Source organism: Puntigrus tetrazona, chromosome 9 (genome assembly GCF_018831695.1).
Source record: "Puntigrus tetrazona isolate hp1 chromosome 9, ASM1883169v1, whole genome shotgun sequence".
NCBI lineage: Eukaryota > Metazoa > Chordata > Actinopteri > Cypriniformes > Cyprinidae > Puntigrus > Puntigrus tetrazona.
Genome location: NC_056707.1, coordinates 24355833 through 24374347, shown reverse-complemented (window position 1 = coordinate 24374347; position 18515 = coordinate 24355833). Strand labels below are relative to the sequence as shown.

The following is an 18515-nucleotide window of genomic DNA, read 5'->3' as shown; positions in this document are numbered from 1 at the left end:
TTATGCCTTCTTCATCCTTAAAGGGTTCAAAATAGTGCATATTACCACCTTAAGGGTACACATTACTGCTCTGAGATATCTAATACGCACTCTTAGCTTTAAAGAAGGTGCAAAGATGTCCCAGTGACAAGCTGTTTTTGAGCATTTTTGTTTTGACAGCTCATAGAAAAATATCCCGTACGTATGGAAGGCTGTTTCCACCACAGGATGGAAAATAAAGTGTAAAAAATGTAAATTGAAATTGTAAGATGTAAACTCAGAACTAGGAATTGTGCAAAATAAGCTCAGAATTCTGAGACATAAACTGAGGATGACGAGTCATAAATTCAAAACTATTATGGAATTAACCTAGAAATGTGATGAATAAACAGAATTGTGAGATGTAGAATTACCAGACAAGAATTTTTGATTATGAGACATCCGTAATTCTGAAAAAAATACATTTTGACTTTTTTCTCAATCTTCTGAATTTAAATCAGAACCTTTTTTCTGAATTCTAAGTAAACCTTTCTTTTCCTTTGTTTTTTTAACTATTCTCTTTAAATTCATAAAATGATTTAAGACAGGTTTGAAGAAAGCTAATCATTAATAAAGCCATAAAAATGTAAAATAATAACGATAATAATATATTAATAATAATATTAAGAAACACTTAACATTAAAACACTTATTTATTTATCTACGTGTATGGCATGTGGCTATTAGCTGACATTATGGAACCATGCACATGTGTTATTGAAATATATATTTAAAATCAGTTTTCTGTTTCTATATTTTAGGACAGAAGATTAGACAAGGAAAAAGAGAATCCCTGATCCACACTGATGGTATTTTCTCACCGTCTCGCGTGTCTCTTTGATAACGCTAACCGGACGAGGCAGATCAAATCAACCTAGAGTTTAGACCAAAAGCAGAGAGAAGCCTCACTCTTTTATGATTACGTTATGGCTCAATAAAATCCCACAGTAATTCGATTTCAACCAAAACGGAGAGAAAGCGTACGATCGCATCGAGGGGTGTGATTTATTAGTGCAAATTTAGATCCAGTCCAATCAAAGAGTGCAGAGTTTGTTCTGCTACCTGCTGCCTGAGATCCAAATCTAATACAGGCCGCAGCAGGCTAGCCGTCTACTTAAAGGCTCTTGTGAGCCTGACTGTATTGGATAAAAAACGTCAATTTTCACATTCACTTCCTATTAATACAAGCTCAGGGCTTCAAACCCCTTTTTTTCACAGTACAAATCAACATAATCCATTTCTACAAAACACTTACTGGCACAACATTCTGTAGAAACTAAAAGAAAATTGTTGGATTTGAACACAGCGCACAAACCTTTAGGACCGAATCCCTTTAGGTTATTTCCTACCTGGTCTCATGGCATGAACGTACCTTTTTTAGCGAGACATGAAATATGTACCAACAAGTACATATCACTGCAGTTTCCAAAAAAATGCAATATAATACCAGTTAATAGAGTTAATAAAGCACACGATGAAGAATATCAAGTTATGGCTTTTTTAAAAGCTGATGCTATTGAAGTTAGCATTACACATATCTAGCATCTTATCTATGGGTTTTCATAGACGGTAGATTCGTTCGGTAGCTCACGGAGTGCAGAGATGTACTTAAGAGACGAAAAATCGTGTGTAACTACGGTTCAGCAAAACGGTTCAAATCTGTGTAAAAGGAAGTTGAAATGGCACGGTTGCATCAACAAATGGGTTTTTCTCTTAAAACTATCGGGTAGGTTTAGGGTTGGATTCGGTTTAGGGCATATTTCCAACATGACAGAGCATAAACATTTATTAACTTTTCAATTCCGAACCGCTGCAATGCATACCTATATCAACCAAAAGAAAACTGTGCCAGGGTTCATGTATTGAACCCATGTTTTAGTGTCACTCTGTAGATATTTCTCTTTGAAACTGTGGCCAAACGTGTAGTAGTGTGTTGCGCGAAAGTGCACAGAGGTACATATTTTTATGAGACCAGGTTGGTTGTTTCAAGCACCCTGCACTACAAACCTGTTTCTTCTATTCTGTATGTAAATGCATTACACGCTTCTCCTCATAAACGCATTTGATTGTGCATTGCCAACCTAGCATAACAGCATAAACCAAACCTAAATGTATAGAGCTTCTTTAAGACAGATCAGAATTATGCATTTTTGTCTAGTACCATTCACTAAGAATCGATTCTGTGACCCTGGCTTTGCTAACAACGTGATGTGCTAGCTAGGCTAGAAAAAAACATTTCCTTTTTTTGTGTCTACCGAACCCCATTGACCTAAAATATTTACTTGAAGCACCCCTGAGATTTAATTAGAGCTAACATTAACATTAAATTAGTTATATCTCACAACTTTTTTTCTCAGAATAAACTCTGACTTTTAATAAAGAAATTATAAAAAAAAATGTTGTGTGCTTTTGTTTCCACGTGCTATTTTAAGACGGCATGTTAAGACGCTCTAGATGAACTCATTATGTGAAGAGCTTTGTGTGTCTTTTCATGCTTTTTTACTGCAGAACATTTGCCTTGCACGAAATGTTTAGTACGTACTTGCTAATGTTGCTGAAGGACATACAAGTGTCACTTCATCACCGGGGACCTTGCTGCACTGCTGTGCAAAGACTATTAGAGAAAAATCACTCAAACAGATCTAAACATCCAAAAAAAAAAATTGTTCTACTTTACATTTGTGCATATATTAACTTTTACACATAAGACTGGACGATATACTATAAAATTAATTATATATTCACTACGATTTAGTTATTGACTATATAAAAAGAGGTAACACTATCACTTTTAATGTGCTTTCTGTGGCTTCATTATCGTGTTTTAATGTTCTTTTAATAGCATCTCTGTCAGCAACAAGAGCAAAAACCACATATGAACTGGTAAATTTGATTCATTCACATGAATCACTTCAAACTGGTCACTCACGTGAATCATTTGAATCACAAAACTGTTCAGCTGCACTCAAAAACTCACCATGGATGTCTATAAGGTACATTTTCTCATGCATATTTTGTAGTATCAATATAGATAAGAAGCGCTATTTATACTGTGCTAAACAGTATGTGTGTAACAGCGCGTTGCAAAAATATTTTTCGTAGTATTTCTGTCGTTTCCCATTAAACGTGACATAAAATATATAGTCTTGTAGGAACATTTGTCGTTTTGAAAAAAAACAAAAAAAACAATTATATATATCTATATATATATATATATATATATAATAAATAATAATCTGCCAATAGGGCAAGAAAAATTATTTTGTTTTCCTATTGGCAGATATTTTTTAATTTTAATATATTTTTTTCTGAAAAGAAGGCTTAATATCTTGTCATTTTACTTCTCAGGAAAATGTAAGAATGTTTATGTATTTGTAATGGAAAACAAGACATAAATCCAAGGTAAGAAAAAAATTTTTCTATGTGGAAAACATTGATTATTCGACCGTATTTCTATGAACCTCCCCAAGCAGTGAGGAGTTGAGTACGAGCGACTGAACAATCTTCAGAGCGATTTCCCATTGTTTTTGACTGATAAAGAGTGTTTCCTGAGCAGATGGCCAAACCAACTGCACGAGGCCAAGGGTGGAGAGCTGCGATGCTGCATTTGGGGCATCTTACGAGACAAAACCCTGGAGGAAACCAGCACTCCGCTTTCTCTGCTGCATCACACGCATGCATAGCACATGCAGGAGGAGGTGACAGAGGACACTGAAGGCCTATCATCACTCGACAATAGCTTACTGTGAGTGGGAGGAGTGTGTGATTGAGAACGCTGCATACCGTACAAGACCAGAGAACCGAACCGAATCAACACTAAATAATGACTCCGTTGTCTTGTTTTATCCTATCTCAAGTTTGTATTAGCGATTCTGTTACGACAATCTCTGCTGTAAAGAACATTTAAAGTGACGGGTCACCCAAAAAATAAAAATAAAGAAATAAAACTGTATGAGTTTCCATCTTCTTCTTGAACACAAAAGAAGATATTTTGTGGGCAGCCAAACAGTTGCCATTGACTTCTACAGTAGTTTTTCTATGGCTACCATGAACAGTTTCACATAAACTATTCCCTTAAACGTGACTTGGATTGACTAGATGAGAGGATGTTTACAATTAATAATGATTGACTTACAGACTTTCAGCGCATTTGAGGTTCTTGTCAATGAATTGGTGACACAGGTTAGTTTTGAATCAGTTACTGATTCATTCTGAAAAAATTGAAGAGTAGTTTTACTGGAGCATTTTTACTTGCATATCACAGCTTAGATCAGATTTTTTAAATAAATACGAAATTTTAAACAGTCAAAAAGTCACTAATTGTGACTTTTAATAACAAAAACGTGTGATATATATATATATATATATATATATATATATATATATATATATATATATATAAGAAAATATTTGTATTCAGCAAGAATGCAAAAATATTACAAAACATATTACAAAAATTTTTTATTTATTCCTAATATTACATATTAAATATTTTCTAAAAAAAATGCACCATAGTTTACACAAAAATCGTTAACATTTTAATCAATTTTAATAAGATAATGTTTTACAATAATTAGTTTTTACCGCATTTGTATCAAATAAATACAGCTTTTGTGAATAAAAACGTGACCAAAATTTAACCATTTATTTTTAGAGTAATTCATTGTTTATCTTAGCTATTAGTTTTGCAGTACCTAAGTTATCATGTCGAATTTTATTTTAGCAGTAAAAACACAGAGAGGAGACGAAACCGGAGGACAGAGGAGAATGAGACGAGACAAGAAGAGAGCAGAGGACGGGTTGAGAAGAGAGGAGAAAAAGAAATGATCAAATTAGCCTGGGAATTACGATCTGACACCATGAAGACAGAGAGAGATGAAGAGAGACAGCAGCAGAAGATGAGCGTGAGCAGATCTGCAGCAGATCCATTCATCCTCCTTCAGAAGAAACACTCCACCTGCTACAACAAAATCAATGTTTTACCTTATTCTCGGCCTAAAACGCTGATTTATGCACGGGCGAGAGAGAGAAGAGCAGAGCACCGGTGTCAAGTCCCATTCAAACGCAGACAAAAGAGCCAAAAACTGCAATCTGACACGAGTGCAGGCAGAGAGCACGGCATCTTCATATCTATAAGAGTCAGTCAAACGTGTGCGGCATGAAATCTCACAGCCCGAGGAGGATCCCACAACATCATTCAGTGACCTTTCCTGTGCAATTTCGAAACAGCTTCAATTTGTCAAACAAGCCTAAATTGGCGCGGATCTGTGACTTCAGCTCGCGTTAAAGAAACACGTTTCGTTCTCCTTGAGAAATGCATCCCCTGCACCTGTGCACAGGAACCGAATGAACCCTGCCATCATTTAGCTCAAAGTTTTGTCAGCAGCTTCCTCCAGCTGTCCACGATACAGCAAAACAAGCACGCGTTATTTACACGGATGAGATTTTATTCAAATCAATTACGCGAACTAATGCATTTAATCATAAATTCAGTTTGAACAGTAATAATGTGGAATATTTATTCATTTAAAAGAGCTGTTTTTTTATCATTCGAATGCGTTTTAAAACACATCCCTGAGATGCAAGAGCTGAATTCTTCAGAAATCATTTTTATCTACTGATTTGCTGCTCGAGAAATATTTCTTGTTATTATCAGTGTTAAAAACAATTGTGCTGCTTCATACTTTTCTGGAAACTGTGATACATTTGATGCATAGAAAGTTTGAAAAAACTGTAAACTGTTTGAAATCGATATTGTTTGTAACATTATAAATGTCTATAAATGTATAAGCGTCGTTGCTGAATAAAAATGAGTGCTGTTTGTGACTAAGCGCATCCAAAATATTTCTTTCTTTCTTTTTTTTTTATGGATGCATACTGTGCATATTTATTATGTATATATAAAAGCGCACACATACAGCTTATATTTTGAAAATATTTCCATGTTCTTTTATATATATAAATATATATATATATATATATATATATATATACACATATATATATATATATATATATATATATATATATATATATATATATATATATATATATATATATATATATATATATACACATGTATATGATTATCTTTATATAATTTATATTATATATAAATATATTTAAAATATAAACATGACAAATTCTTAAATATATACATGCAAAATATAAATAAAATAAAAAAAATAAAAAGACAAAATCTTACTAACAAACTTTTTAAAAGTAGTTCAGTCAGTGGTCTGAGTTTTAGTAATATATAATAATCTTTCTCTTTAATTTACTATGAGAATTTTTAGACATTATATGAAAAGTAAAATACACCTGTTTTTTTCACTGAATTATTTCCTTAGGGAACGTTAGAAGTAGACAAAATTTCATTTCGCAGTCCAAAACAAGTAAAACAACAAAACTTTGTTCTGCTAAAAATGATATTTTGAACTCAATGCTGACTGCAGGAATAAGTTAGAATGACAGAAAATAAGGAAACAACAAGAAAAATGACAGGTGCTTCAAAAATCTAGGTATTCAAGGGTTAATAATCAAACATCGAGGAGAGTTTAGAAGCAAATATTACTTGACAAATCCATCAAGGTTTCCAGGAAAATCCACAAAAGCCCACCAGCTGGTGAAACATAATGAAAGTAATAAAAATACAAAGTACGCGCTCTTAGTTTTAAGCTCTTCAGGTGCATCGCCACGCCAAAACACTCTGGATTCAACCCCTTTTAAACACTAACGCTACATTTCAAAGGCAAAAGAGCAGTCTAGAAAAGCTTACGAGTGAGAATCGCTAATTGACTGTGTGATTGTTGGTTGACTAGACGGCCGATCTGAAGAAGAAACAGGAAGCAACAAAAGCTGGAGGAAAAACGCAGTGTTGTTGGTGTTTAAAGACGCACTAAATAAATGGGGAAAAAGTGAGAGCTGTTCTGCACAAACACAGCCGTCCTCCTCATCCACCTCCGGTCTGACATTGACCTGCAGCACCCAGGAGCTCGGGCCGACCCCGCACAGGTCTGCTGTGAATCGCACCAGTTTTAACGCTGGCATGGATATCAAACTATACAGGTGCAGCGTGTTTTTGCCTACACAGTCAAACTGCCTGATACAGGTCATCAGTTGTTCGTGCGCAAAAACGAGCATTTATATACACGCATAAATACTAAGGCCTACCGCTGTTTGTTCACGGAATAAAAAAAACGTCCAAACAAAACGCTAGAGACGTACAAATGCTCCACGTTCCAGATCTGGGTTAAAAATCTAAGAATAAAACAATACGTATTTTAATGCATTATTTTAATTAAATGCAATATGATTAAAAAGTAAAATATGCTGAGGTTATAAAATGTAAAATTAAAAATGTAGTAGATTTCATAGTGTTTTTATCTACCTGCTCGCATGGAATAAACGTGCACTTTTTAGTGAGACACGAAAAATACGTACAAACGGGTACGTATCACCTCGCTTTCCCAAAGAAATGAACGGATGAATACTAGAGGCAGTAAAACTGTGACACCAAATATGCAAATGTACAGAGCTTCAATTAATAAAGAGTCACTGTCGCACAATTAATTGAATAATGTCATGTTATGATTTCAAAACAATGTTAATATGCTGGGAACTTTGAATGATAGCATCACTCGTATCTATGGGTTTTCGTAGACGCTAGGTTTGTTCAGTAGATCATGGAGTACAGAGAGGAGAGAAGTTAAAACGGTTTGACAAAACCAGTTCAATACTACTTTGTTAACACTATGGCTAGGTTTACGGTTCGATTTGGTGTAGGGCATATTTCCAACATGATAGAACATTAACTTCTGGTGATTTAATATAAAGACGGTAATATGTACTTATATCAATGTACCAAGATTAAACCTATATTTTAGTGCCACTAAATAGACTTTTCTGTTTGAAACTGCTGCGAAACATGCAATAAGGTACATAAAAACGGTGTTGTGCAAAATGTGCACAGAGGTACATTTTTTAAGCGACCAGGTCGGTTTTTATTCATTTTTATTCAATTGCTATGAATACTTTTGGTTTGTGTTCCAATGCAAAGAGAAGTACTTCTCATTTATCAAATGCATTTGATTGCATTATTACATTTAAATGTAAAACCTTGATTGGTTTTATGTATTTTCGACCAAATAAATGCATCTTTTTCAATGCATCCTTTGCTTTAAGCACACACACGCTCACACACACACACACACACTCTCTGTTTGAGATATGGTTTGAATATATGTAAGACTTCTTTAGCTTAGTGTAATGGCAGCGCACACAACGTGTTAAATCAATTACTCTTTTGCCTCCGCTTTGTATCGATTTCCCGAATAAACACGTATCCGCCAGATCCGCTGGATTTGAGAGCTGCAGGCTTTTTTGACAATTGTTTATTTTTCCAGCATTGTGACTCAATTTGAAATCTCTATAATCCCAAGCTTAAACAATGATTCTTTAGCCGCACGGTTATTTGTCAGTCATAAAAGCACAAACATACTGCCTCTACGCCTGAGAGAAACACACACAGCTTTTCTGTAACCGTAAATTCAAAGCGACACCGCGCTAATGTAAATACATCTCTCTCTTTCCGTTGCCTAACCTCCCTGAAAACTACATCCAACAAAAATGCATCTACAAAGCTGTCAGGAGAAGGTATAGCGTGCAAGGTAGCGATTTGTTCCATCCACAAATTACATATTTGCTTTCCTAGAAAGCCTCTGAAATGCAAAACAATTTAATGTAGGACGGATCCAGAGTAAGTGCAGTAGTTTCACGAAGGTTATAATTTTTTTTTTTCAAGCTATTTATGAGCCGTCCAGGTGTTGAGGATGAATTTCCCCAGCCTTGCTCTCTATTTGCTAGATCTACCATTCACCTTTCTCTAAACAGCTCAGCTGTGTCCACAATTACATAACCTTACAATAGAACCGGCCGATATGACCATATATAGCAGAAATATATTTTCTGCTAATCAAGGGTGCATTTATTTGATTGAAATAGAGCATGGACTGTTATATTGTGAAACATTATTAGACATTGCAATAATGCTTTTCTGTTTCAATATATTTATTATGCAATTTATTCTTGTGATGCATAACTGATTTTTCAGCATCACTGCTCACATTTTTCATCACTTTTCAGCTTAAAATAAAACATTTAAAATAGAAATCTTTTCTAAAATATGTCATTTTTTTTCTTAATTTTAGTTCTATTTTATTTCTTGCTTTTACTTGTGTATACGCAAACAAAGCCACGCCACTGAAGCATTTTAAACTGCGATAGATGCATTTTGAATCAAATTCATTTAGTGATATTAGTTTTATTGTTTTCACCTCAGGTATTTCATAATGCCAAACTGTTTTTGCGCCGACGCCAGACTCCAGTTCATTACGTTCGTGCTCATTTTTATTCTTCCGACGTGAATAATCTCGTCTTTTGTTTGGCGCATCAAATGAAAAGAGGAAATAATCAGACAAAATGAAGTACTTTCCGTCGTCAAGCATTTGATTTGATGAAACATCCAAACACAGGCATTCTCATACGGTTAGTGAATATATGAAGCGCTGCTGTGATATTTAACGGTTACTGTGATTTGGGTCAAACGGCCCACTCGTACTCGAGAGGTCGAGAGGTCATCCGCTATATTATTTATCAACCATTCAACTTCTCACTGTCAAATGTTGCTAACCGCTCTTTTTGCATCCATGCTAAATGTAATCTGACTTCAAGGGCAGCTGCTCTGCAAAGTCGGTCTATTGAGTGCATTTATGGAACCGTTTAGGGTTTTAGAAATCCCTGAGATATTCATTACAAATTTTGCTTTTTATGCCAGTAGAATTTTACACTACAAAAAGAGCTAATTCAGTACAGTCAGGCAGAAATGCGAAAATCTACATAATCTTTTCAAACCAGTTTAATATGATTTTGTGACTCCTGTTGCAGTACACTAATGCATAAAAATGCAAGCTCAGAATACCGTACTTTTACTGCAGTTTGAATGTCTCTAGGTTTGTTTATTTGGGGCACTTGGTTGTTTTTATCTGCAAATATTCATATGTGTAAATAAACTCTTAATAAGTATTGACATCTTCGGAAGCATATGCTCTTAACCTTAAAGGTCACAAAAAGCCCTTTATTTTATATGTGCTATTAAAAACTAACAAAAATGTTTTAAAAATAAATAAATAAATAATATATAAAATAAATAAAAATAAATTATATATATATATATATATATATATATATATATATATATATATATATTTATATATTAATATATATATATATATATATATATATATATATATATATATATATATATATATATATATATATATATATATATATATAGATAATAGATAATAGATAATACTATCCAATTTAGTTTTTATGCCAGTTGCACAAACAAAATAAAATACATAATAAAATAAAACAAAGCATGCAAAATAATAATAATAATAATAATAATAATAATAATAATAATAATAATAATAATAATAATAATAATAATAATGTCTCATCTGGATATAAAAAGGCCATATTACATAATCACACTAATTCAAATGAAAGTATACCAATTAATTTATAACAACATTTTTAATTTACAGTATTACATTGCTATTTACTTAGTTGTTTGTTTGTTTGCTTGTCAAAGCATAAAATGCATAAAATAAAATGACTGCATAAAATGACAGTATAAATGAAAACATGGATGAAATAAGTTATAGTTAGATATAAATATATTCTGTTTTTGGTTGGCTCGTCATGAAGAACTACTGCCTTAAAAAAAAACTCTTAGCGTGAATAACATTTTAAAAACCTTAATCTTTTTCCACTGTAAAAAAAGAAATGGTTCCATGTGTGTTAAAGGTTCTCCACGGAACCACCGATGCCAATATACAACCTTTACTTTTAAGAGTCTCTCTCAATCTCTCAATTTGGACCGCATGAATCTTACATTCTCTCCGCCGGGACCACAACAATACGACGTTTCTTTAATTACCTACTTTAATTCACACCCAATTGATCTGAACTATTGATTATTGGATTTAGGGATGAGGAGAAGGCTACTAAAAAGCTGTTAATCTGCGCGAAGAAGCAAAGCATGTGTGAAAGGAAAATCACTAGCCATAAAGCAGCGCCACAGTCATTGTAAAGCTCACACAACATACAAACCATGATGAGTTGGTAATTTACACACAATCCACGCCTCCACACACCTGCCCTCACGCTCCGACGCGTAACTGCTCGCAACTTCTTCTCACGCAACGCACGCCTACACACAACCCACGCTTAATTTATACTCACTAGTCAGTTTGGCACAAAACAAAGGATGAAGAGAGAATAATTGACCAAGCTACAGATGAGGCATGCAGCTTTCAGCCTTTATTATGTTTTCACAGAGACACCAGCACTTCTTCTGCAAAATTGATCTGTTATATTCTCACAGATATCACCATATATATATATATATATATATATATATATATATAAAAAAAAGAACACCGTATAATTACATGCATCTGATTGCATTTTATTTTGTGATTTTTCTGCAGTGTTATGAGAGCACACGTCTAAGAGCCAATCAGATTTTAGGGGCGCTGAGATGACAGATGGACCTGAAGCCATTACAGTAGTGTCTAGATTTGCCTGTGATTCATCGTAAACGTTTAGGGTCTCTGCCACAATGCCTTGTAAACGTCAGAAATCATAAATCCTTAAAAGTCAAAATAGTCTCTGCAAGACCGCTGCCAATGTCCATGCCATGCAGCGCCCGGGAACGAAAACACTGGATGTGAACAGATCAGAAATCTGATGTGATGCAGCGTATCTTTGCTGTTGTCATGACAGCCAAATCCTGTCAAATTTGCATGATTGACAGAAAACCCCGTTTTGTTCTTTTTATAATTTAATCATGTAAAAAGTTTTAATTTTAAGTTTTAGTCATTTTGTTGTAGTTAGTGATTTTTTTAGGCTTAGTTTTTTTATATTTTATACAGTTTTTAGTCATTTTTGTTTCATATTTAATTCATTTTAGTTAAACTATGAAACAAAAATAAAATGAAAAAATAAAAACACAAAAAATAAAAGTATACATATTTTATCACTTATATTTTTCAAGTAACAATACCCCCCCATTTATTTATTTATTTATTTATTTTTAATATAACAACTCTGCATGGTTGATGTTTTGCTTCCTATGTTCACAGATTAACCGATTAACCCCATGTTTTGTTAAAATAAACTACAAATATAAAAAATTGCTTTCAGTAATGAAGTGAACCTTAAAAAACTCGATTCAAAATAATAACAAATCCAATAACTAGAGAAACAAAGCATAATTCTGGCACCGATATGGCATTCAGATTTGCTGAAGAAAAACTCAAACAATAGACTGTTCGGGTTCAATTAGACGATCACAGATAAAGCATCGCAGCAATCGCAACTCGCTTTTGAAAATAGCGTAATCTAATCAGCAGGGCTGTTACACTCTTATTTTTTAGCTTCTGCACGCAATGAGAGCCATTAATTTGTTTTTCTTTCATCAGAGCAGCACGGCATAAGCAGAAGCAAGACGGAGTCTCTGATGATTACTCTTACTCCAGTACAAATCAGCCTCTTGAGAGCATAACAGGACGGCCATCGCTGCGCTCTTAGCGAAGTTTCTGAGAAGGAGATCATTATGGCGTTGCACGCCTGCTAGAGAAACGTCTCTGGTCTTCGCTGTCTTTACTGTCTTTACTTTCAAAAACACGAATGGAAAAAATTCAAGAACTGAGAGATTAAAGTCCTTTGTCCTTTGATACACTGTAAATCGCCTTGATTCCAGGAAATGGCCCTGTAACTTTTTAAATGGATATTGCCTCATTCAAAGAGATCCAATTTTTCAAAACTATTAGTCCTGAAGGCCGTCTAAGTAACCTCTACGGCAAAAACACCCTGCAAGCATGGAGCGGCAAGCCAATGCGGGCCGGCCAGGAAATGAGACTTTTCTTTAACCTATCAGACGTCACAGTCCAGCTCGGAGACGGAGGCAGCAGTGACACCGAGGAGATGTACTGGAGGAGCACCGAGCGCGATCAATATCTCCACGGTACAGACACAAAGAAGAAACCTCTGAGATCATTTAAAGGTGAAGGGTATGAATTATCTAGCCATAGTAGAAACACATACAAAATGGGAGCGCAATCTGTTATTTGAGAATAGTGTACTAACGTGCTTCTCTTGCAGTATGCGTGCTATTTCAACCCGTGCAGGCTACGGCTCACCCTTATTCCCTGCAGTTTCCAGCTGAACGCAACACTAGTAGCAGTAAAGCAGCAACAATCTTTCATAAAAGTTATCACAGGGACAGCTTTTCAATGTAGTTCACCCAAAAATACAATTCATGCAACGTCAGGTAGATGATTTCTGTTCTTCTTGGGAACAGATTTGGAGAAATTTTGTATTATATCACTTGCTCACCGATGGATCCTCTACAGTGAATGGGTGCCGTCCAAACAGCTGATAAAAACATAACTAATCCACATTATCTATTGAAAAAGTCCATCCCCTGTTGTCCTCTCACATCAAAATCCAATGAGATAATCGTTTAAAGCTGTTTTGCTTCTAAACACTGCTCGATCTGTGCATACTTCTCTCCTGTATTTGGCCAGAAACAATGGTTTAAAATGGTCTTGATGGATTAGTTTCTTACAAACACAAAACTTTTTTGCTTCACAAGACTTTAACTGAATGACCTGGAGTGGTGTGTATTATTGAGATGTTTTTATCATTCTGACGGCACCCCCTTCACAGCGAGAGCATCCATTGGCGAGCGAGTGATGTAACACTTAATTACTTCAAATATTTCACAACAAACAACGGAATGAAACATTGCCAGAATCGTCATTGGATATTTTACTTTGAAAGTGTTGAGAAATTTGCAAGAATCAATATCCTTTTGGCGGAAATCTGGCCACGGGAATGGTTTTCCAGTGTGTCTCTTATGTAATATTTTGTGCATGAAAAGAATACACACACAAACTGTAAAATTTGCCAAAAACTAGTATATAACAGAGCATGACTGCATCCCAAAATGCAATGCACATGACTTGACTGTTATCTGTATATATGGCAAAAATAGCAAGCTTATTATGGTAGTATGATATCAATACCTCACACCTTCCATTTTCAGCTTGGATTTTTATATCTATTTTAACACGTTTTTACATAAAATGCAATAAATGTAATTACAAACAGGATGACAGATCGTGACATCACGTGCAGAAATTATAAACGTAATGTGACAAAAATGTAGCATACTATTGCTTGAAACATATTGTTGCATAACGCATTATGCATAATTCAGTAAGTCGCATTCCATTCTGAATTTTTTCTCAAATAACCATCGGCCCAACCACCAATTTTAGGGTCGTCAAGGAAACTGTTCGAGAGTGTTTGCATTAAATTCGCAATTCTGCAAGTGGCACGGAGACTACACGCATCACCTTTAAATTTTGATGTCAGTATTTGTTGCAGCAACCTCACATTAACACAAATTACTAGGTTTACTAGAAAACAAAACATCTGACGGGCACATTTCAGCACACGAAACATTAACCTACGTCTGTTTACTCGAGACACATGCAATATTTGCCATCGCTTGCAACAGTCCCGCATCCACATATAAGTTCACCAATTGACAAAAAGCCAAAGGTTTTTAATGAGCACAACTAGTTCGCCCAGTGGTTTCACCAAACTCCCAGTTGACTGACTGTGCCTCCAAGCCAGAGTCCTCTTTGTGCTGTTCTATTTGTAGACAAAGGAAAATCAAATGGTGAAATGAGAGCACTCCCCCAGTGAGGCGCTTAAAGTGTGGCTGACGGTTTAATGAATGCTAATTGCTCCTTAGTGGAAGCACGGGATAAAAATGTGTCGACTCACACACACACACACACACACACACACAGCCGAATCGCATATGCCCTGATACATAAGAGCCATATGATCCCACACAGCCACATTAAGCATGATCTCTCATTTGAATGAGATCAGATCAGAATACATGAACCTCTAATTTGGCTGATACCCTACGGTAATTTCATACAGGCTCGGAGTAATGGGGCGTAGACACACAGCTTTGGAAATTATTATGTTAAGACATGCTATTGTTAAAATAGTTTGACAGTGAATCAGCAATAAATTTTTTTAATTCTGAATATAAATGGCAGAAGTGCACCATGCATAACCCAGCTCACTCAGAACGCACTTCTTACAGCATCAGTGTCTTCACTCCTATTGGTAGATCACTTTTGTAAGCTTTTATTGCTGGATATTTTGGTTGCATTGATTATTGTAGCAGGCTTTTCAACTGGATGGATTTGCCACAGATTTTGAAAATAGCATGAGCCAGGAGCCGTTTTTTTTCTAATATAAAATGTAACATTCTCCATGGAAAAATGTTTTAATATAAACTGCAAAAGTCCATACTGCATTATTAACGAAATGAATGATTATCAATTAATGCTGCCACAAATACTTACCTAGGTTCTGAAATTTAAAAAAAATATATTTTCCTGCTAGCACTTGAGCACTGTTATTTCTACATTATTCATAATTCATAAATTAAACACACTCTGAACACAATTTATATAGCATTTCAGGACATGGATCACATGATTCATTGCATTCACTCCTATTGGTAGATGCCACATTGCAGCCAGGTTGCATGAAGCAAAAGTTGCATGAAGCAACTTGCATTGTTGACTGCAGTAGACTTTCCAACTTTTTAACTTGCACTCATCTCACCACAGCTTCCAGAACTACCGGCAGATTAAATAGGATGTTTTTTCTGATTAAACACGGAAGTAGAGTTATCCTGTTTCAGCAATAAAATGTAACATTCTACATCTAGGGAAAATGCCAGCATGACCTGCAGAAATGCAAAATCAAGAACACAATGAATGCATGAATCAAACTCACTCAGACAGTATCGGTGTCTTAAGTCCTACCGGTAATTTGCATAAAGCAAGACTTTTCTCGACTTTTGCAGTTGAACACACCCACATTACGAACGCTGGCAAAAACTCGCCAACTCTCATTGAAAATAAATGACTTCTGGTCGCCTCTATATGTGTGAATACCGTTGAATTATGCTAATCATGCAGTAGTCTGCAACCTCGGCTCATTTCTAAAACAGGGAAAATATAAATAATTTGCAGAGGGAGTAATTTTGGCCGGTGCCCTGAGGTAATAACTTCAATTTATGGTGGAAAACTCAAAGGGCCTTTGAATTAATTCCTGTATCTCAGTGCACTCGCTACAAAACACAAGAGAAAACGTAAGAGACATCACAAAGCTACATCTGAAGGTCAGATTTCAAAGTGCTCCCTTCTATAAATCCGGCATTTAAAGGAGGTATATTTCTTGATAGCTATATGCCACATAAACAGCATACAGAAAGGCACTATAAACCAAAACTATACAGAAAGGTTTTGATATATACGCGAGATTTTAAAGTACAAAAGCGAACAAGAGTTTGTTTTCTATCACAGAACAACTCCGCGCTGTGTCAAAGAGCAGCAATCAAAAGCAATCCAACCTTTTTCAGAGGCATCCCACTATATCGTACCTCAGATATGACCTATTGTTTCCGTACCATGGTCTCTCCTCCCTTCTCCAACCATCTGTGGAAAGAAGACAAGAGGTTATTAGAGAGGAGCTGAGAAAAGGAAGAGTAAAATATAGCTGCGAGCAGCAATTACAGGACAAAGCATCAGCAGCAGGTATGTTTTAATTTAACCAACGTCCAAAGACGGACAAGCGGAGTTATGATTTTAGGATTAGGAATTTAAAAGTTACGAGTTTATTTTAATAACATTTACAATTGCCCAAAATTAACATTCAAGAGGCAAAAATGTTTGACTGAACAAAATGAATGATTATCAATTGATGAATCGATCAAGAAGTGATGCAACCCAAAACTGTTTGGACAAAATAGAAATGACCAAAACTGTATTCAGTGCTGTGGTTTGACTGTGTCAGCAAAATAAGTATATAAGTTGATGCATTTTAATGACAGCAAAAATAATGAGTAGCGATACGTAAAATTTGCTCAGCTGAAATATTGAGGGGCGGCTTGTTGAAGTTTGAATACAAGTTAAATGAAAACTTTATTTTGGATTTACACCATTTTGTTTCCTCAAAGAACCCTTCTGTGATCAGTTATTAATATATATATATATATATATATATATATATATATATATATATATATATATATATATATATGTTCTTCATGGAACCTTTAATGCCAAAACTATTTCCATATATAAAAAAAACATATTTTCAAGAGTTTTAAATGAAAACTTGAAGTTTATTTTCGTGCATCGCTAGATATAAGCCAAGTTTATTTTGCTCACAGCAATATTTTTACTGCCTTGACCATTACATTCGCAAAGCTATTTCTCAGGATTTTCATTTTTTCTTTTTTAAATCAGGATCATTGCCACAAATTTTGTTAAAACTATCCTGTTAGAGTCCCTGATAAGCACAAATAATCAGTTGAAAAACCATTAAATTGGTTCAAAAGTTATGAGCACAAATGCATTTTTAACCTGTTGATGGCGCTAGAGGTTTTAAGAGGCCAATCCTAAGATTTCGAAGATTGAAGCGCAAATAGCTCCTCTGCCTCTCTGCCAAATTTCACGACTTTCTGCCACATGATTCTGAGGCTGACATACAAATACAATAGGTGGCCACACACCTTCGGCCGCTAACAAGCAATAATCAAAAGCAGAAGAGTGAAAGGAAACAAGAAGTCAGGCAGAAAGAATGAAGACAGGGAGACGGTGATGGAGCGGATGAGGAGATGACACGAGGAGGATGGATGAGAGATGAACGGTCGCGTTCCTTTATGAGTCTGTCAGGCTCTGTGACTGGAACAATTGATTATTAGGGCTGCTTTGTTTGGAAGGTCCACTGTGACCTGTCTGAGAGCAGCGAGATGCTTTGACGGATGGCGGACAGCTCTGAGAGAGGCGAGGCGGTGTGTCTTAAAGGGACACGAGTGAGAGCCGTACGGGGGAAACGCATTTCATATGTTCTCTGCCATCCTCCGTAAAGGCTTGATGTGTGTTTTACGATAACTCCACATCACTACTACTTTTAAGATGACAGTATCTTGATGTAGGAAGCTATTGAGACTTTCAAATCCTGTCGCACAGTCTCAGCGTCAGACGTCACGCACAAGACCCGCACAAAGTCAGCATTACTGTTCTTTTCACATTAAAATTGGTGATCGCACAATATCTGGCTACTAAATTCAGCCGCCAAAAATACAAACCGGGATCACTGAACAATAGCATTTCGGTTTCTTTTTTGTGTGTTTACTCATTTCAGTGAAGTAAGTGGATGTATTCAACGTGCTAATCCATAAAAATCATTATAACACACTTTCACTTATTACATTTTGACTGTGAAATAAGCATTGCAATCATTAAAGACTGGTACTG

At 35.3% G+C, this 18515-nt stretch overlaps 1 protein-coding gene across 8 annotated transcripts in view; it reads right to left on the bottom strand.

Moving 5' to 3' along the window:
* The window catches only part of b3galt1b (UDP-Gal:betaGlcNAc beta 1,3-galactosyltransferase, polypeptide 1b), a 131630-nt gene that overhangs the window by 48626 nt on the left and 64489 nt on the right, over positions 1 to 18515 (bottom strand). For 6 of the 8 annotated variants that reach the window (XM_043248193.1, XM_043248199.1, XM_043248194.1 and 3 more), the window contains exon 2: positions 16634 to 16688. The gene's annotated coding sequence lies outside the window, so the exon portion shown is untranslated. Of the gene's footprint in view, positions 1 to 16603; positions 16689 to 18515 lie in introns of all 8 variants that reach the window. The other 2 variants (XM_043248197.1, XM_043248196.1) reach the window with 1 other exon arrangement.